The 21,454-nt window shown below is 37.8% G+C and overlaps 3 long non-coding RNA genes and 1 pseudogene across 3 annotated transcripts; 2 read left to right on the top strand and 2 right to left on the bottom strand.

Moving 5' to 3' along the window:
* LOC106932381 (cell adhesion molecule CEACAM5-like) overlaps positions 1–20,107 on the bottom strand; it is a 31,202-nt pseudogene extending 11,095 nt beyond the window's left edge.
* LOC148155000 (uncharacterized) lies at positions 4,287–5,001 on the bottom strand. Its single transcript, XR_015765593.1, has 2 exons — positions 4,928–5,001; positions 4,287–4,721 (listed from the first exon to the last, which is right to left on the bottom strand). It is a non-coding gene; the product is annotated as an uncharacterized LOC148155000 (long non-coding RNA).
* On the top strand, positions 6,596–7,119 carry LOC148154999 (uncharacterized). Its single transcript, XR_015765724.1, has 2 exons — positions 6,596–6,822; positions 6,989–7,119. It is a non-coding gene; the product is annotated as an uncharacterized LOC148154999 (long non-coding RNA).
* On the top strand, positions 13,923–14,446 carry LOC148154998 (uncharacterized). Its single transcript, XR_015765723.1, has 2 exons — positions 13,923–14,149; positions 14,316–14,446. It is a non-coding gene; the product is annotated as an uncharacterized LOC148154998 (long non-coding RNA).
* Positions 20,108–21,454: the final 1,347 nt, after the last annotated feature.

Genomic DNA, 21,454 nt, shown 5'->3' with positions numbered 1-21,454 from the left:
TTGAATGAATTATGGAAAAAACTAATTTTCATCCAAAAGTGAGCTTTAGAAGAGAAATGTAAATCTTTTTCTTGTTTTGAAGTTTGGTGTGGAATGACACCAATTTGAAATATTTATATATAGAGCATGTTTCACCTACAGGGCAATTCAAAGTGTTTTATAAGATGAAAACATGAAACAACAAATAAGCAACAAATATGTTGCAGTGGCAGAATAAAGGAAACAGAATAATTTGGATTACAGATTAAAGATGGTAAAGTTTTATCTTGATCAGCTCTGAAAATATAAAGTCTGAAGGTTAGTGTTTTAAGGGTGGAGTGCTGCTAATTTATCTATTACTTCCTCTAATCATTTAGATTGTTTTAGCAAATTAATAACTACTTTTATTTTGGTGTGATTTATAACTTTTACTTGATAGAGAATAGAGAATTGATAGAGAAAAAAACAGTTCCCTTAAAATTAAATGTTGAAGTTTGGTCCAATGCTTTGAATGCAGTCATGATATGCACTTCCTGTTTTACGGTATTTACTAAATGTATTTTTTAACACTACCTTTGGTTATATTTCAGAAACTTGAAATAAGGAAGTTACATCAAGGCAGCACAGAAACTCTAGAAATATAATCAACACGTCAGTATTTATTGAAAATATATTTTGAAAGTGGAGCACAGAAGACAATGTTTTTGGGCTTACTGAGATTTCTACATTCTCACATTGTAGCTTTTTTAGATAAAACCCCCCCCCCACATTTTTCTCTTCACCTTTAAAGAGACCCTTTATGGATGCTCACCTTGAATTTGTTGGATATTTTTGAAATACTAATTCATTAAGATCTTTAAAGACTTACCATTTACGGAGACAACTATAGGTTGGGATATTAGATCTTTCTCAGTTTTCCTGTTGAAGGCTTGACAGCTGTAGTTTCCATCTGCATTTGTCTGAATGTTGCTCAGTCTGAGGTCTGGTTTAGTGTTAGGCAGAGCATCTTCATTCAGAAACCACTGAAACTCAGGAGAAGGTCTGGACTGAACTGAACAGGTCAGAAGGACGTTTGATCCTTCGTGGTGCGGTCCTGATGGAGAGACCTTCAGTGCTATGTCCTCTGGCCCGTCTGCACAGAAAACCCCAAATAAAAGGAACATCAGTTTGTGGAAAAAGATAAAAAGAAACTTGTTCATTATTCTGGCTGCTGCTCCTTTTAGGGTTTGCAACAAATGACTCTTGGCTTTAAACTCTTCTTGTCCTTAGCATCCATTTATGTGACACCTTTTATGTGGTTTTGCATTAAATCCCCAACTTACTGAAAACCAAGACTTTAAAAAACATCCAGAATAAAGAAATTGATACTTTTTTTTTTTTTTAAAATGCAACAATTAATCTAACTTAGATGAACATGAGGATTTAAACTCACAGTTAATCAAGACTTCTGCTGGTTCACTGATGTCAAAACTCACAGAGTTAGACACATTGCACCTGTAGGATCCATGGTCGTTTCGGGTCACATTGTCGAAAAACAAACTGGTTTCTGTACCAACGATCTCAGGGCTGTCAGCGCTGCCTTTCAACCACTCAATTTTGGTAGCATTACCAATGAAGGAGCATTCCAAACGCAAGGAACCACTCAACTCATTTAACTCCACTCTCTGGGGTTTTACTCCTAGCACCTGCACTGGCCCTGTGAAGGAAAAAAACATAAAAATATTCATTGGTTGCCAAAATTTCACCAAGGACACAATAAGCAGCAACAAGCAATTTGGATTTCTAACAATATATTTAAAATGACAGTTTACCCTTTGCAATACTTTTGAAACTATTGCTTTGCTTACTTAAATTAAAAGCATAACCATATGAGTTTTAAACTCTGACCCAAATCTGTCTTTGCCAAGATAAAAACTGAAGGGAGATGAGGAGGAGAGAAAAGGGAAGAGGAAATGTTCAGGTGGAATCATGAATTATTTAGAAATAAACATGACATTCAGGAATTATTTCCATGACCATTAATTTATGGTTTGAGGTTTTAATAATGAAATGTTAAGATTTGCTGTTGGATTTCAGAATCTAAGATTTCATAAAGATTTTCTAAGAGTCTCCTCTCCACCAAAGCTTCATAATTGCAAACTGTGTTGGAATCAGATTTGTTGTAAAAGTCACAATACCTTCATCTGATGCACTGAGAAAATCTGTGAACTCGTAATCCTCTTCAGACAAACCTGCAGCAGATGGTTTTTGGTTAATTAAAACATTTTTATCAAGCATTGAAAACTGTTCTTCACGTTACAGTGTTATAAGTTGTTTATTTTCTGTCTTCAGTATATTGTGCTGATCCAAATGAAAATATGTTTCTGTTGGAGTTGTTTCTCTTTCATACTGTCTTCAAAAGCAATAAAGAATACAGATTACATAAAAAAGCAATAAATATATTTAAGTAGTGCTGATTATAGCTGAATAATAAATAACATTTGACTAAATATTAAAAAAAAAATCCGTTTTTTTCTAATGATGTAAGTTGATTCGGTCTTCACAAATATTCTGAAATTGTTCAAAATTGAGCTCAAATATAGAAAATATCACAGATTTCACTGTATTGTTAATTTTTAGACTTAAACGAAGCCAATGCAAAAAGGAAACTTTAACCCTACAGAAATCAAAACTGGCTACGCAAAATCATTGAATCTAGCATACTGTTTGACATTTTAACATGAAGTTTTCCATTCTTTGTTTGTTTTCCACAAATAAGGAATGAAAAGGAGAAATTTAAACCTGATGGTGTTTTTATTTACTGTACATGAAATAATAGATTAAACAACTTGTTTCTGTGATAAGAAAATGCTGATCTCTGCTTATTTTAAGACCAATACAATCATTGTTGCATTAACAGTGAAAATATCTTCATGCTGTGGATCAAGAGGTAAAAGCTCACCTGAGACGGCTCCAAGGAGAACAACGAATGTGATAATTGTTTTCATTTCTTTCTTTTAGTATAAAACAGGAGTAAGAATCTGTTTCACTCCTCAGACTCTTGTTGTCCTCAATCAAGTATTGACAAGAATGAACAAGGAAGTTGAATTGCTTATCTCTCTCCGATTCATTTGTTAAACATTAACACTATTTTGTGTTCATTTCACCGTGGCCTGACAGTAAGCAAGCTATACAAATCAAACTACATAAATATTACTGAAATTATTATGTATTAGAGCAATGTAGTGACATTTTTTCTTGAAAACATATGCCCATTATTGTTGATTATATGTAAGATGTATGTATGACAAAAGGAAAAGTGTTTATTACCATATAATAAACACTTATTATATGGTAATAAGTGTCTGAAGTCTGAAGTAAGTGTCTGAAGTCAACTCTGAGTTGACTTCAGAGTGCAACTCCGGCTCCCTTCCTGTAACTTTTTGGGACTTTCGACTCATCAATCACAGGTTTGTCAAACGGTAAAATACTTTCAAGTAATAAAAAGCTGGTAGTAAAGTAATAAACGAGAAATTCTAACAATAGTAGGAAGACTGACCAACATTTACCGTAAAGTAGATAAGAATTACTGCTAGAAGTAAAATAAACCTTTTCTGTTCTCAGAATGAACTAAGCCCAGTATCATGATTCATAATTTTTATTTCTAAGTATCCTGGCAGTATGAATAAAAGTAGAATAAAAACTTTTATTGTGATTATACACAAGCTCAGTTGCAAGGATAACCAAATAAGGAAGCTTACATTTAAAGAGCAGTTTGCTCCTAGTATAATTAAAAATAACAGAATAAAAAATACTGAGAAAGTAAGAGGTAAATATTTTATAAAAAATAATATATATAAAATGTGTTGCATGTGGAAAGATTTAGCATGTGAAGATTCATTGTTGTGTTGTAAGATTTCACATAGATGGGATCAGTTTGTCTTTAATGATGCACTTTGCTCTGAGAGGCAGTGAGAAGAATAAATGTCTTTAAAAGAGGGGAGAGGGCAGCATTTACCCTGATGCTAGGAAGCCAAAAACACATTTGAAGGACATCAGTTCTCTAGAAAATAAAATGAATGTGCAGAATGCTTTTATGATCTGACTTAATGTGAGCAACATTTTAACTAAGCATACAGAAACAAAATATGCATCATATTCCAATGTGATACTCAGAATTTCCAACAATTAGCAACAATTTACTTTTTTGTTTTATGATACTTTAAATGAATAGTGAAGATTATTTGTAAAGCACTTTTAACAGACATGAAATCACAAAATTCAAAGCATAAAACAAACACAAGAAACAATAAAATCATGACATAAAGGTCTGGGAAATAAAGTTTTTATTTGCATTTTAAAAACCTCCACAGAATCAGCAAAATGGAGATGCAAGAGCAAACTGCAAGAGCAAACTGTTCCAGAGCCTGGGGGCCGCCGACTGAAAGGTCTGATCCCCTTTAGCTTTTAGCCATTTATGTGGAATGACGAATGTTATCCAGAAAAAGCGAGAAAGAAAAGAGAAATGCACAAAGAACATGTTTTATCACCATAAATCCTAAACTAATACATTATTTCACATCCTGAATTAAAAACTTATGAAGACAATATAAAGGTGGAAACTATGAGTGTAAACTTTAGAAACACACATATATACACCTGAACTCTTGTATCAGATTATGTTTAACAACTTTAACATCTTCTTTCTTCCTTTAGGGTTCTTAGGGTTGATGGTCTCTTAATTTTCTCAGATTTCTGACTTTCTGCAAATAAAAAGAATCAGAAACAGATTATATGATTCTATGCTGCAATTATACACACATAATTAACTGTGTAAGCCTTTTTAAAAGCTAAACATATTTTATAATAAATCATGACAAACAATAGTATAATCATTCTTTAGGGAAAAAAATGTTTGCATCCAACATGTTACAATTTTCACATGAAAGAATAAAAGATTAAATCTTACCTTTACTGGGAGACTGACTTTTTCATACTGATTGTTCTATTATATATGCCTGGCATTTCCTCATAGATATTTTCTTCTACAAAAAAAGAAGCATAGACACTTTATCATTCCTATGTTTGTGTATTTATTATAACTACAGCCAGAAAACACAACCTCTTTGAGTTAAATGGTTTTCTTCAGATCCCAAACTATAAATCATTTGTACCAAAGGGCTCTGAAAATCCTACAGCTTTTAGAGGATTGTTATAAATGATTAATGTATGAAACAGGTGGGGTGGATATTGCACAATTTTTATTCTCACAGCTTATTATGTTCACATTTTATTTGTGTAGAGACAGAGGCGGGAGGCTTCAAGTCTTCCCACCAGTTAAAATAAATCAAGTGAAAATCTTATTCTCAATTTCATTTTATGCACAGGATGAAGAAATAGTTAGAAACTTACCACGTTTACCAGCATCAGGTGGTGCACTCACACTTTTTCTACATATTGGAGAAAATGTTAAAATGTAAACCACCAAAAATACATAATAGTAGTTTCATTTTATTAGAGCAAATTTCTCAAAGTAGATTTTGTGTTTTCATGTTTTAGGCATAAGAGAACAAGGAATTAAAATGCATTGATACATATTTAATAGTGATGGCTAAAAGAAAAAAAAATGTGGCTCATTAGGTAACTGTAGATCTGAAAGTTGTAGGTTTGATTCCAGGTTTATGCTGCTACATGTTAATGTTAACCCCAAGCTGAGTATCAATCTGTGCATCAATGTATCAATCTGTGCTTCTATGTGAGTGAATGTGGCTCTAGTGAGAAGCTCTTTGAGTGGTTAATATAAATGTGACGACACTTACTTTCTTTTACACATAAAATAGCCTCCAACAGCTCCAGCAGCTCCAGCTGCAACTACCAAACATGCGATTACTATCCCAAAAATGGCGCCTCCAGAGAGACCTTCAGTTTCTTTAAAATGTGAAACAAAAGACATAAATGAGCAACTCAACAACAAAAAAGACATTTACAATCTCTCCAATACTGATACTGGACTCTATGTTAGTTAAAGAAGCATAATGAAAAGCTGGAAAATATATTAGTAATATTGTTATAGAATAAATCCTAAACAAATGCATATGTTTACAGAATTATGTCATGAAGGGTCTGCAGAATCAACAAGGATGATTAGATTCTCAAGCTGCTAAGAAGAAAACCAAAGTACCTAAGATTCTGTGAATAGTGTTTTAAGTTACCACCTGCCCCTGAGTACATTAGAATATAAAATAACGTTTTATGAGCCATTAATTAAAATTATCTTATTGGTGGCTTTCTAATTATCATGGTTATGTAGCTGAGTTAATTTTAATTTTTTATTTTTTTGATGAACCTTCTCAAAACACCTTGTTGAATTTACATGATTGCTGTCACCTTTGCACTTATTTCTGTTTTATACTGTTTTATTTTGGATCCTAATGTGGCCCCAAATCCATCCCCATATTAGTTTTTCCTTGGTTTTTGAATTGTATTTTATTTTGGTGGAGAAGCTTTTATTTTCTTGTTTCCTGTCTCCGTGTCACATCCTGTGTGTTCCCGCTGCCCTCCTCAGTTCGCGCCAAGCTGCGCTGTGGAGAGGTAAGCGCACAGAGTTGTCTTCTGCTGTACATTAAAATATTAAAAATGTAAAAAGAAAAAGTATGCTGTTCAACTCATAACTTGTAAATAGTTGGTTAACTTTTTGATGTTTAGCACAGCACTGTTCTGGGTATTTAATTCCCACGTTTTTTGCATTTATTCAGTTTACCGTGCCAACATGGTTATTTTATTTTTGTTCTTTTGGATGGTAAAGGTGTGTGTGGGAGAGCCAGAGCCAGGAGCTGCTGCTGAATATGTTTTTGTTCTAAACAGGTATGTGAGTTATTTCAAAATGTTATCTGGTTGTTAAATGCATGTATTTTGGTATATTTTTATATTACTGTGTAAAATTGTAACCTTTGGGCAGATTATTTCTGTTTCAGTTTTATTTTAATTGTTTTGTATGAATGCAGATTTTATTATTATTTGTGAACTTTAGATGATTTTAACCCATTCCTGTGAGTTTGCGCCAAGCTGCGCTGTGGAGAGGTGTGTGTGGGAGAGCCAGAGCCAGGAGCTGCTGCTGAATATGTTTTTGTTCTAAACAGGAATAAATCAATGCAAATCCTGGTTCCTGTCGTGATCCATTCTACACCTGTTACATCTGGTGCCGTGACCCGGATCCATTGGTTAGCCGCTGCCGACCGCCGAGGGTTCAGCTGTGTGCTAGTGACGCTGATGTCATCAAGCTGGTCGACCTGTGGATCCTGTTCATTACTGTTGAGGTTACGATCACTCTTCTGAATACGGACACTTAAATAAATCACTCAAATCGCTATATTAGTTTGATTAAAGCCATTTTTTTTTGTGAACTGTGGAACCTTTTTGGTTTATTTTTTTTACATCACTGCTTTTGTACTGTGTGAAGCATGGCAGGCAGAGGTCATAACACCTTCAATGTTTTCACACCAGTAGTTGGGCGTGGCAGAGGGCTGTTAGCCCAGGGTGGTACTCACATGATTTATGAGGGGTCATCAGAAACAGAGGAGATTATTGAAATACCTCCGTTGGAGCCCCAGTTTTCCACCCCTGTAAATAATAATGACAACACCATGCAGCAGTTACGCGACCTCATTGGTGAAATAGGGAGCCAAATAGGTGAAGCCATTACCAGCCGTTTGTTACACAGTGGATCTCACCTCACTCCAGAGAAGCCTCCACCATCACAGTGTACGCAGAATGAGACATCCAACACAGTGATTGACCTCGCGAAAATGAGCCTGGTGGTGAAACCAGACATTAAAGAGCCTCCTATTTATCGTGGTGACGGTGATGATAGGATTTCTGTTCATGAGTGGATAGAGATGATGGAGGTCTACCTGCGCAAGAAAGGATTCTCAGCTGAGGAAAAAACAGATGAAATCCTGAACCATCTGCTGGGCAAGGCAAAGAGCCTTGTAAAGATTGGACTAAAGAGTAGTCCTACTACCACACCTGTAAATCCTGAGGCACTCTATAACATTCTGAGGCGCTATTTTAGCGACATTCCTGGGTCTTGCTTGCCACTGGCTGATTTCTATGCTACTCAGCCGGTGGCTAATGAGACACCAGTGGACTACTGGGTCAGACTTAACACAGCTGCTGAAAATGCTGACAGACACTTGAAAGATCAAGGGAGCAGCCTGAACAAAATGGATGCAGAGATAGCAATGATGTTCATCAGGAATTGTCCTGATCCTAGTCTTGCCTGTGTTTTCAAGTGTAAGCCCACCACCAAGTGGACACTCACTGAGGTGCAGGAGGCCATTGATGAGCATCAAAGAGAGCAGCAAGTGAAGAGACCACATGCAACTGCGGCAAAAGCAAAAGCTCTCCAGATTGCTACTGCAACAGCAGCACTTGACCACTCAGAGCCTGAAGTAGAACGTAGGCAAGTGAACACTGTCAAAATTACTCCTGTCAGTTCTGCCAGCTCGAATGATCGTACTGCAGAGTCAGGTGCTCTGGAACGGGTGTTAACTATGCTTGAAAGAGTATTAGAACGCACTGCCCAGCCTGTTGGTGATACTCAACCTCAGTTTTTCCGTCCCAGTCAGTCTTCTCCATGTCAAGTATGTGGCAATAGTAACCACTCTACACGAGCACACTGCATGAGAGAGAGAAGGTGCCTGGCCTGTCTCGAGATTGGACATCAACGAAGAAGCTGTCCAAAATTCACTAACACTCAGCGAGTTGGAGACTCAGCTGAACAGGGAAACTAAGCCACTCACACCTGAGAGGGCACTGTGTGAGTGAGTATGATGAGACCCTCACCTCAAACGAAGATATAAAATCTGTGTATACAGAAAGTTTGAAATCTGCTCCATCTAATACCTTTGTGTTGTTTCAAAACATATCCAGACTAGAAAAGGCTGACAGCCTCTTTTACACTGATGCACAGGTTGGGGATAAAGTATCTTTGCAAGCCCTTTTGGACACTGGCTCCATGGCCTGCACTATCAGTGTAGAAGCTGAACAACTCCTTAAGGATGCAGGGCTTGCATCCCAACCTGACCGTAATCATAATGATATCATTCTTGTTGGCTGTGGAGGAGTTCAAGTAAAACCCAAATGCATCCATGAATTGAAAGTGAAAGTATATGACTGTGTATTTAGTGTTCCAGCTCTAGTGGTCGCTGGGCAGAAAGATCAGCTAATTCTGGGCACAAATGTCATCAAACACCTTCTAAACCAGTTCAAACAGTCTCCTCACTTTTGGCAGGTTATGAGTAAACCAGAGTCTGCCCAAACACCAGAAGTAATACAGTTTGTTAGTATGCTATCTAGCATTGAAAGATGGAGAGGTGATGTAATCCCAGATTTTATTGGAACAGCTGAACTGGTGCAGGCAGTCACTCTCCTCCCAAAGCAAGAACATTTAATTTGGGGCAGACTTCCCAAAAACTCACCTCTCTCCGAGGGCAGTGCCATTCTAGTTGAGCCATCAGCCAAAACACAGATCCATAAAAAAGACATTATTGTCTGTAGATCGGTGTCCTCCATGAATGGTGACAGGTGGGTCCCAGTGCGCATTCTAAACACCTCTGATAAGGCCATCACATTAAAACGTCGCACCAAAGTAGCAGAGGTGTCCACCTGTATAGCCCTTGAAGATATGGATGTGACTCCTGAGCAGGTGCCCGGTGCAAAAGTCAGTACCAACAGTCAGACAGTGAAAAATGACAAAACAATCAGCTCTGACTCTCCCTGTACCGGTTTCCGCAACACCCTGAGTGACTTGGGGCTGGAAGATCTGGACATTGACTCTTGTGAGGTGTCTGATTATTGGAAGTCAAAACTGTTGCAGCTGGTCCAGAAATATGAAGGCATTTTTTCAAGAAGCAAACTTGATTGTGGGCTGGCCAAAGATTTTGTTCACCGTATCCGCCTTTCAGATGATCGACCATTCAGGCTTCCATATCGACGTGTTCCACCAGGGCAGTATCACAAGCTGCGGCAAGTTCTCACAGAAATGGAAGAACGGGAGATCATTCGCAAATCTAACAGTGAGTGGGCTTCTCCTGTAGTACTGGTGTGGAAGAAGAATGGAGATCTAAGGGTGTGTGTGGACTATCGCTGGCTAAACGCTCGTACAGTTAAGGATGCTCACCCGCTGCCGCACCAGTCGGACTGCTTGACAGCTCTGGTTGGGAGTGCCATATTCTGTGCCATGGACCTCACCTCTGGTTTTTATAACATCGCCATGGCTGAGGATGATAAAAAACTAACAGCCTTCACCACACCCATGGGGCTGTATGAGTTTAACAGGCTACCTCAGGGCCTCTGTAACAGTCCTGCCAACTTCATGCGCCTCATGATGAACATCTTCGGGGATCAGAACTTTTTGACGCTGCTTTGTTATTTGGACGATTTGCTTGTATATGCTCCTGATGAGGCAGAAGCTCTGAGGAGGCTCGAGATTGTCTTCAGCAGGCTTCATGTCCATGGTTTGAAATTGGCCCCCAAGAAATGCCAGCTATTCAGGAGGAGTGTGAAGTTTTTGGGGCATGTTGTGGGTGAAAATGGTGTGTCAACCGATCCAGATAAAGTCCAAGCTGTTGTTGCTATGACAGAGTCTGATTTGATGATGGAGGATGGTGTCACACCCTCACAAAAAAAGATTAAGTCATTTTTGGGGATGGTAATGTACTACCAACAGTTTATACCAGACTGTTCCCGCATTGCCAAACCATTGTTCGCTTTGACTGCCGCACCCAAAGGGAAAAAAGTGAATGGACGAGGTGCAGCAGCATTTAAGAAGCTACATCCAAATGATTGGAAAGAGGAACATCGCTGTGCATTTGAAGAACTAAAAAATGCGCTGCTGGAGACTGTGGTGCTCGCACACCCTGATTTCAGTCGCCCTTTCATTCTATCTACAGATGCCTCACAGGATGGGTTGGGGGCTGTTTTGTCTCAGGTCCAGGAGGGTGAAAGTAGAGCACGACCCATTGCCTTTGCCAGTAAGGCTCTAACACGTGCCCAGAGTAACTACCCTGCTCATCGCCTTGAGTTTCTGGCGTTGAAGTGGGCTGTTTGCGATAAATTCAGTCACTGGTTAAAAGGGCATACTTTCACTGTCTGGACTGACAATAATCCCCTGACATACATCCTCACAAAACCCAAACTTGATGCATGTGAGCAACGGTGGGTTGCCAAGTTAGCACCATACAACTTCAGCATCAAGTATATACCTGGCAGTAAGAACATTGTTGCTGATGCCCTCAGCAGAAAGCCCTTTGCTCAAGATCGTGTCTGTCAACGGATTTTGAATGAACCATATAATGACCTTGTGGGGGAGTCACAACAAGTACAAGAAGCTTTAATTCAGGAAACATTCAGGATTGGTGTCAACCACCAAAACATTCATCATGCAGCACCATTGAATGAGTTGGAAAATCAATCCCTATCTGACTATGAAGTATCTGCAGTATTGGCCGGTCATATGGAGTGGGATGAAGGTCCCAAGCAGAGAGTGGTTTCATGGTTGGCCCAGGATCTGGAGAAGTTGGCCCAGCCAGGTGAAGACCCTCTGCCTGTTCTCTCACGTCAAGAGCTGCATGATAGTCAGAGGAATGATCCTGTCCTGTCCCAAGTCATCCCATTTGTCATCCGAGGGAGACGACCATCAAGACGAGAGAGAGCTGGGTTGCCTCTGAAGGTGCTCAAAATCCTAAAACAGTGGGAAAAACTGAAGATGCACGATGACATTCTGTACAGAGTTTGCAAGGATCCATTGACGGGGAAAAAGCGACATCAGTACATGACGCCTTCCTCTTTGATCGGCCAAGTTCTCAGTGGTGTGCATGATAATGCTGGCCACCAGGGTCAGAGTAGAACTTTATACCTTTCAAGACAAAGGTTCTTTTGGATCGAAATGGAGCAAGACGTCAGAGACTATGTGAAATGTTGTAAGCGTTGTGTTGTTAGCAAGACATTGGAGCCCGAGGGACGAGCACAGCTCGAGAGCATCAAAACCACAGGCCCCTTGGAGCTAGTTTGTCTAGACTTCTGGTCTGCAGAAGACTCGAATGGGAAGAGTGTGGACGTGTTAGTGGTGACAGACCACTTCACTAAGATGGCTCATGCCTTCAAGTGTTCAGACCAGTCTGCAAAACAGGTCGCACGTCAGCTGTGGGATAAGTACTTTTGTGTATATGGCTTCCCACAGAGAATACATTCAGACCAGGGTGCGAATTTTGAGAGCCAGCTTATCCAAGAGCTACTTCAGATAGCAGGTGTGAAGAAGTCCAGAACAACACCCTACCATCCCATGGGGAATGGCCACACTGAGAGGTTTAACCGGACTCTAGGAAATATGATTAGAGCATTGCCTCCCAGAGAAAAGCAAAAGTGGCCTCAGATGCTGCAAACGCTAACCTTCGCTTACAACTGTACTGCTCATGAGTCGACTGGCTATGCCCCATTCTTCCTGATGTACGGTCGGGTTCCTAGATTGCCAGTGGATGTTATGTTCCACAGTGTGGAAAGAGACAATGACATCACAGACTATGATGGTTATGTTAAAAGGATGAGAGATGATCTCAAGGAGGCTCTTTGTATTGCTCAAGTTCATGCCAGCGCAAAACAACAGCGGCAGGCTGAGCTGTACAATAAGGGTGTGAAAGGAGCTAACATTGAAGAGGGTGATCAGGTCCTCTTGGCCAACAGAGGTGAACGTGGGCGCAGAAAACTTGCTGATAGGTGGGAGTCGACCCTGTACACAGTGATTTCCAAGGATTCAAGATGTCACACCTACCGCATTAGAAACCCTGACAACGGACATGAAAAAGTGGTTCACAGAAATTTGCTTTTGCAAGCCAGTTTCCTGCCAGTACATGTGGATCATGACACAGAGCCTTCCTTCTCCAGTGTTGGTCAGGAGTCTGAAGAGAAAGAAGGATGCGATGGAAGCCTGCTTTTGAAGGAACTTGAAATTCACAAATCCGAGCGCACTGCTAGCTGGGTTGCGGAGGTCACCCCATCGGAGAACCTCTCAGAAGTAGGGCACACAGCCCTTGATTCCCCTTCAGTTCCTCTTGCTGATCCTGAGCCTCCCATTGTTGAGCTGCAGACAAGTGACTACAATGGAGAAGACACAGATAAACTGACAGTGACCACACCCATGGACCAAATCAAGACTAGGGTGGGCAGAGTAGTGAAACCAGTGAATAGGTTGATTCAGAATATGACACAGAAAACCAAACAAGGAAGTTTTGTGGTTGGAGGGTTGGCTAAAACTCTATTCAAGTAAACAAAAATCTCATTCATTTTGGATATTTCTGTTCATTACAGACATGAAAGTTTATTTTGTTACTGTCATTCTGTGTGTCAAGAAAACACTTATTTGGTAATCAAGTTGAGGATTTGTAGACGGCATATTCTTTTGCAAAGTAGACATTAAAGGTCTGGCCAACTCTTTGATGTCACTTCCTATTGAAATATAGAAACCCTTGGTTGCACAGTGATTATCAGAGAGATGTAGCTAAGTTTAGCTGATGTTATCTTGTATGCAGTTCCTGATCTGACCGGTAACGGTTTTGAGAAGTTCAGGGGGGAGTATGTAGCTGAGTTAATTTTAATTTTTTATTTTTTTGATGAACCTTCTCAAAACACCTTGTTGAATTTACATGATTGCTGTCACCTTTGCACTTATTTCTGTTTTATACTGTTTTATTTTGGATCCTAATGTGGCCCCAAATCCATCCCCATATTAGTTTTTCCTTGGTTTTTGAATTGTATTTTATTTTGGTGGAGAAGCTTTTATTTTCTTGTTTCCTGTCTCCGTGTCACATCCTGTGTGTTCCCGCTGCCCTCCTCAGTTCGCGCCAAGCTGCGCTGTGGAGAGGTAAGCGCACAGAGTTGTCTTCTGCTGTACATTAAAATATTAAAAATGTAAAAAGAAAAAGTATGCTGTTCAACTCATAACTTGTAAATAGTTGGTTAACTTTTTGATGTTTAGCACAGCACTGTTCTGGGTATTTAATTCCCACGTTTTTTGCATTTATTCAGTTTACCGTGCCAACATGGTTATTTTATTTTTGTTCTTTTGGATGGTAAAGGTGTGTGTGGGAGAGCCAGAGCCAGGAGCTGCTGCTGAATATGTTTTTGTTCTAAACAGGTATGTGAGTTATTTCAAAATGTTATCTGGTTGTTAAATGCATGTATTTTGGTATATTTTTATATTACTGTGTAAAATTGTAACCTTTGGGCAGATTATTTCTGTTTCAGTTTTATTTTAATTGTTTTGTATGAATGCAGATTTTATTATTATTTGTGAACTTTAGATGATTTTAACCCATTCCTGTGAGTTTGCGCCAAGCTGCGCTGTGGAGAGGTGTGTGTGGGAGAGCCAGAGCCAGGAGCTGCTGCTGAATATGTTTTTGTTCTAAACAGGAATAAATCAATGCAAATCCTGGTTCCTGTCGTGATCCATTCTACACCTGTTACAGTTAGATAAACACAAACATCTCATTTTTAACCACATGTAACTAACATGCAGTTTTTGAAAACCATGTCACATAAAAAATCTAATGATTTACACTTTCAGACTGTAGAGACTCATTTAAAATGCTGATTGATTTCTTTGTTACAACTATCGAATGTTGTTACATCAAAACTTTTCAAAAATGTTATAGTTAAGATAATGAAATATAAACTCGATGGCATTTGGTTTACAGTGAGATGTAATAACCATCTAAGTATTGTTTTTCTATGATTATATTTATCCACAACCTTTAAATAGGTTGTAAATGTTTAACACCTAACAGTTAATGCAACAAACCTGTCTGTTACACTTACTCACAACAGAGATGACAAAAGGATCAGAGATTTTGTGCACCAGTGTTTCGAAGTTAAGAGCCTGACAGCTGTAGTTCCCGTTCTCATTGAGCTGAATATCTGTCAGTCTGAGGTTTGGTCCCAAAACAAATAGCTGAGTTTCATTCAGAAACCACAGAAAATTGGCAGGAGGGTTGGATTCAGCTGAACAGAACATGTTGATATCTGAGCCTTCTTCATATTTTTCTTGATATGGAGACACAGTCAGTGAAATACTGTCTGGTCCATCTGCATACGCAAAAGAAAACAAGACCTTCTGAAATTATTGTCTTCAACAACACCGCTGTAAAGCTGTTGCTTAGGTTTGGAGTATGGATGTGAAAACATTAAGATCATGTTAATCAGAGACTTACAGTAGATAGAGAGGTAAACTGGATCACTGCTATCGCGACTGAAATAATTGTAAACATGACAAGTCAGGAGCCCTTGATCGTATCTGGTCACATTGAATACTGTCAGAGTGGATCCTCCGTCAGTGATCTGAACTCTGTCCCCATTTGTAAGCTCAGAGCTGCCGTTCATCCAGAGGAAAGACGGAGCGAATCCAGATGCAGAGCAGAAGAGCTGGACAGAGCTGTTGAACTCAACCAGGTCTCTGGAGGACACTTTCACCACAACGTTTGAAATACGTGCTGTGGATAAAAACACAATAGTTTTACATACTGTTACTGAAAGAATAAAACTATATTAATGCAAACAACTAGAGCTAGTGGTGGTGATACGGTTTAGCTGTGACTGATAAAGTCACAGCTAAACCATCTGTGTAAAACTACACAGTTTTCATCTGAAATGCCAAATAATCATCATAACAATGTCAATGTGTGTGACACCAGAATGCTAAAGGATCACTTGGATGGTAAATTTGGTGGACTATTAAATCCAAGGGTAATCTATTGAGAATGACAATAATACATTTGGTCATTTCAATTGATTTTCACACTGTCATTGTTTTGCAAATAATGACACTTTAATGCAAATTTGGCACTTTTAATGGACTTTCAATGCAACTTTTAGAGCAACTTTGCATTAAAAGTGTCATTATTTACTGAATGACATTTCATGACATTAGTCATAGACATTCATAAAGACTCTTTCATGTTCATGACGGGTGTTATGTCATGTTTATGACTGTGTCATGTCAGTCTTATGCACACCTGTCAAATAAAGTGTTACCACCTTTTATTGCCCCATAATAGTCAATTTTTATTTTATCGTGTTACGGCCCCTGGCCTCTTGAGGCTGTGCAGGCTCCCTTTTGTTATGCAGGTTCAGCTGTGAGAGCACACCTTCCTGATTGGCTGCCGGGAGGCTGTAGGAAAGCAACTACACCATTGGACCAGCAGAGGATTGTCAAGCCAATCAGACGTTGATGAGGCCCACCTGCACCCTATAAAAGACTCCTGAATCTTTCCTCTAGTGGGGCAGCTATTTTGAAGGGGTTCTGTGAAGCTGCCCCCTCTTTTTTTGGTAGTTGCAACTGCTTTAAGTTAGCTTGGTCTTTGTTTGTTCAGTTTAGTTACTTTGATTTTGCTCCAGTTAAGTATGAGTTAGAAGCCTGTGTTTGGGAGGCTGTGGGCTTCCTGCAGCCTCCCCGTTGTATGTGTGTTTTTCTTTGCATTGTTTTCCTTTTGTGGTTTATGTTGAGTTTACTTTGAATTGACTTGTTTGGACTTTTGTAATTTTAATTTGCACTTGGCATTCTTGAGTTTGTTAATCCTTTTTGTTTTGCATTAATTTGGTAAAATTGTATTGTTTAGTGAAACTTTATTTTGTAATAAATCATTTTTACTTTACACTGTCACTCCGGACACATTTTATGTTGCTGCCCCTGGACCCCTAGACCTTGGGGGCGTAACAGATTGATATGGCTTTTAAGTTTTGCATTTCATTTCACACTTATTAAAATAATGATAAAAAACAAGTATTGACCTTCCAATGTAGTACTTGCACAGAAGAGACATTTGATTAAAATAAGTCGTTCTACAGTAAAATTAAATATCCAAAAAAAAAAAAAATTAGAAGACCAAAAAATACCAGATGCTGTTTGTAAATCATTATCTTGGGTATTTTATAGAGCAATGACATTGCAATATTATATCCTGAAAAAACTGAAATATATTTGGGGTGCAGATGGCAAATTAATGTCTGAATCCTTATTAAAGTATAGTCAAATTCTGGTGTTTTTCAAGTAAACAAACTTGAATAATCCGATATATGTTTTTAAAATTAACTGTTTAAAATCTAAGTCAGATAAATTAAATTTTATTTGCTTGTGTCCAGGACAGAGTGTTTGGTTGTATTCAACAAAAAATATTTACAGATATCTGTTCATTCCTTTTCTTCTTATTTATACTTACCAATAACAGAGACAGGTGACGGCTGAGATTTCTGATATTTCAAAGTTTTTCTATTGAAGGCCTCACAGCTGTAGTTTCCCTGCTGGCTCATCTGAATGTCCATCAGTCTGAGTTCTGGTCCAGAACCAGGCAGCATGTCTCCATCCAGAAACCATGAGAACTCAGCAGGAGGTCTAGACTCAGCTGAACAGATCAGATTGATATTTGTTCCCTCTTCATGTTGTGCTTTTGATGGAGAGACAACTAACTGGATGTATTCTGGACCGTCTAAGGGAAAAAGAAACATCAAAACAAGTTAATGAAAAACTGTTGCTGAAAATAATTTTTTTTCACACTTTTATAGTAAGGTAAGAATTTATAACATTCTCTTGTCATTTATATTGTTATTTACTATGTCCTATAAAACTGATAAATACACAAACCAGTTACTTTATAAGGTACACCCGTTCAATAGCTTGCTCAGATCAATAAAACATTTGCCACCAATCACACGTCAGCAACTTTTAGCCTTCAGAAATCTGAAGATGACTTTACAAATTTGAAAATTAGCATTTATGTTGATACAAACAACTTTTCCACAGTTGCTGGTGCCAGACAGACTGGTCCAAATATTTCAGAAACTGGTTACTCTGGAGATTGTTCAAAAAATAGAAAATATCCAGAGAGTGGAAGCTATGCAGTTCAAACTCCCTTGTTGAGGTCAGAGGAGAATTGGGGACTAATTTGAGGTGAAAGGCAGAAGCAGCTCATCATATTTTGCTATAAACTGATGGTCCTCAGGGCTCACTGTACCACAATCACTCAGCAACAAGCAGATTGCCTCCAGGCCACACCACATTACTATAAGTCATAACCATCAAATTCACTGGAAATAGAGACTTTAAATATTTTACTCTATGTGTAAGGAATCGCTATGTTAAATTAGTTCACTTTCTGAAATAAGTGACAAACCTTTCACAATATTCTGCTTTATTATTTCTGAAATGCACACGTAAATGCTGTACCTAATAAATTTGATCGTATGTTCATGACAATTTTTCCAAGTCAGATGAGAGCACATGAAAACTTTTCTTAGCGGAAAATTCTGTCAGTGTTTTGAAAACATTTTTCCAAAAAGTAAGATGAGAAGAATTGTAATGACTCACAGCTGACAGGAAAGATTTTTGGATTGCTTCAAGAGAGAAAATATAAGCAAACAGGAAAAAGAGACTTACAGCTGATAAAAAGGTTTGCTTGATTACTAACTCCAGAACTGGCAGGATTGGACACATGACAGCTGTATGATCCATCATCATATCTGGTCACATTGACTATAGTCAGCTTGGATCCTCCATCAGTATTAATGATCTGAACTCTGTCACTGGCTGAAACCTCAGAGCTGCTGTTCATCCAGAGGAAGGAGAGAGAAGATCCAGAGGAGGAGCAGGAGAAGCTGACAGACCCACTGAACTCAACCAAGTCTAAAATTTGTGGGCTTACTGTTACATTAGATACTGGCTCTGTAAGGGACAAGCAAAATGGTTTAGTCAGACAAATCACAATACAAACATTAAATGAAACAAATCATTAAACTAATTATGTTTTACATGAGAAATCATGCATTATAACTGAAAATGTCTAAATCTACAAAACAACTTTTGCTAAAGATTATATAATTATTTCAAAGCTTATTGATTTTAGCTGCATTTCAACATTTCAGGCTATATACAGGATAAATCAAAAATATTCAAGAAAACTGTATATTACATTTTTTATATCTAAAAGTATAATGTGCTAATGCTAACTCTCGGTAATATGCACTTTTGCTTCTAACTGAACACTGTTACTGTATTTCCTGAGGAAATATGGTGAAGTGAAAGAGTTCTGGTAAAGGCTTATAAATGTTTATTCAGTTTCATGTTGCATAAAATGAACTATCCCTACTTTTTATGTTTTCAAGTAACTTTTTGTCATCAAACCAATCTTTAATCTCAGGTAGGCTACCCATTTCATTATGTACTAATTAGTTGAGATTAATATTTATCTCAATAAGAAAATTAATTAATAGTTTGTGGTCTACTTATTTCTTTCAAAGCTCTGATATTTATATGCATTTCCACTAGTATTGACTTTGTTTATATTGAAATAACAGCCATTATATGCTCTAAAATTAAACAAACATTACAGATATTAAATGTTAAAAATAGCCACCTTAAACACCTTTAGAGAATCCAACAAATTTATTTGCTATTGGTTTAAACATCTGCTCACCATACACGTCCACTCTGGTGTTTCCTGTCATTGGCGGACCAGTAGCTGTTAAAATGTTAACTGTAATCTCCACTGTCATTTAAGTTGAGATTCCTGAGCTCCAGAGATCCAGTGGATCTGAAGAGAGTGATCCTGTCTTCATACTCTGGAGCAGTTACGTTCCCATCGGGCAGTGAGATTATTATTGGGTTGGCATCAACAAAACTCCAGCTCACAGACAGAAATGGTTCTTCAGTTGAATTCAGGTTTGTTCTGAGCATCACACTCCCACCAACAGATGCATTCAAAGGACCGTCTGGTAGCACACCTGCTCCTTCAGACAGACCTGCAGGACACAGTTTTGGTTTGAAAATAAATTCCTTTTAAGTTTGTAAAACGAACCAAAAGCAGGAAAATTTCACCCAATGGTTGATAAAAATACAGTTAACCATTTGTAACTGTGTAAATAATTTGAAGTGTAATCATTTTGTGTCACCCTTAAAACCTTTAGATTCACATTGCATAAATATGTAAAAAAAACAAAAACTTTCTATAGCACAGATGTTTGTAAATATTTTATTATATATATTAAGCAGTAAAAGCTCACCTGAAATGGTTCCGAGAATGATAAAATATATACTGGCTGTTTTCATCTTACTTTGTGAAGTAACAAGACTAAAAAGTAAAGAGTGTTTTCCTCTTTGTATGCCAGCAAGTTAGACCTTTTTCAGAATAACTGTGGAGGAAGTAAAGCTGCTGAATGTCTTAGAGGGTAATAACTTGCAAATCAGTTACCCATTTTTAAGGAAACAGAAGTGTGCGTACTGCTGGAATGATGAGGTCAGACAGAGAATATTTCATTCCAAATTACATTTATTCCCTTAGGTTTGTGTATAAATGCATGTCTATTACAAATCAAAGATCAACAAAGAGAGAGAGAGAGAGAGAGAGAGAAACAGAACACACTGGGTTTATGTAGAGGAGAAAAATTGTCTAGGTGCCATCTCCCTGGCCACTGGATCCTCACAGATCAGTAACAAAATTACGTTTACACACACCATGTTACTGTCAGCAACATCCAGTTGTCCTTATGTTCCTACATATATTTACAGATTATTACGGTATCACACCTGTTCTTGTAAGATGTTGTGTGATTTTACTGTCTACTCCAACAAGTTGATTTGTCATGATGCTTTACTTCTTTGTGTATTATAGTAATTAAGAAAACTTTTAAGTAATTTGATAAAATAGGATGAGATAAAAAAAATAGAAAGAATAGAAATTTTTAAAAATTTTCCACGAAAAAAATTATTTAAGATGAATTTAACCAAATTTTATGCAAATGACAAATATGTATCTTTTCAATAAAGGTTTTGTGTATGAAAATTGATAGAATAAACAAATTTAAATGCATATAAAAATTAAGATGACGTAAATTAGATAGACAAAAGACTCAACATATCCCTTCCTCTGGTTATGAAGTTTTATGTCTTGAAGATTTGCTGTATAGGAAGAAAAAACAACGGTCAGATCTGACTGTCAAAAAGAGTCATTGTTAATTGTATGAAACAGTCACTAATTGCTAGTTACCTTGAAGGAAAATGCTGATATTTGAGTTATGGCATATATTCCTGAAAACAAACAAACAAAACATAAACCTTTTCCATTTGCTTATTCCCATACAATTTATAAAGAAAAACATATTCTGGTAATTCTCTCAGCATATTTTGCTTTAATATGAATTCAGGTTAACTTGAGGCTGAAGCTATTAAAACTTGAAGAACTGTACATTTTATTGGTTGAAATATCTGTTCCAACATTAGTTCATGTACTCCAGCCATAATCATTATGTAGGATGGATGATCAACGCTGTATAAGATTATAAACAAAGGCACTTAGCACTTTTAAATCAGCTTTAAATATCTACACTGATACAACATTAAGTTGATATTGGAAACAATGCCAGCATTTTTAGGTTTGTTGGTTCTAGCAGGCAGACA

Source organism: Poecilia mexicana, unplaced genomic scaffold, assembly GCF_051168715.1.
Source record: "Poecilia mexicana isolate PSO_F unplaced genomic scaffold, ASM5116871v1 scaffold_16, whole genome shotgun sequence".
NCBI lineage: Eukaryota > Metazoa > Chordata > Actinopteri > Cyprinodontiformes > Poeciliidae > Poecilia > Poecilia mexicana.
Note: the sequence above shows the minus strand (reverse complement) of the source record. Positions and strands in the feature narration are given on the sequence as shown.